Raw genomic sequence first — 426 nt, forward strand, 5'->3', positions numbered from 1 at the left:
TAAAAAATTAGAATTTTTAAAATCAAAATCATGTTTGTAGGGGCTATAGTCTTTTTTTAAAAAAAAAGGAGAAATAAGAGAGATGAAGAATAAACAAAACCTCAATATTATATTATCTTAAACACTTACATTAATGGTTACAGAATAATCTCAATATAAACAGAAGGAGTCCCTCACAACTCAGAAGTCAATTACAACTAATATAACTTTCAGGGAACTAGGACAAATATAAGCACTCTCACTTTTATTATCACTGTTCTCGACAAAACAAAAAAAAACCTTCCCTCGCTCTCGCTTGTCAGTGTTGCCCACGCAGTGTTGCCATCTCACAATGTTTATAACTTATGCGTTGCTGTTGTGTTGATATTGACATTTTAACAATTACTCATATGTTGCTCAACTCTAGTTTTTAATTTTTTAGAATCT

This window comes from Halyomorpha halys, unplaced genomic scaffold, assembly GCF_000696795.3.
Source record: "Halyomorpha halys isolate HHAL.00 unplaced genomic scaffold, Hhal_1.1 Scaffold37.1, whole genome shotgun sequence".
NCBI lineage: Eukaryota > Metazoa > Arthropoda > Insecta > Hemiptera > Pentatomidae > Halyomorpha > Halyomorpha halys.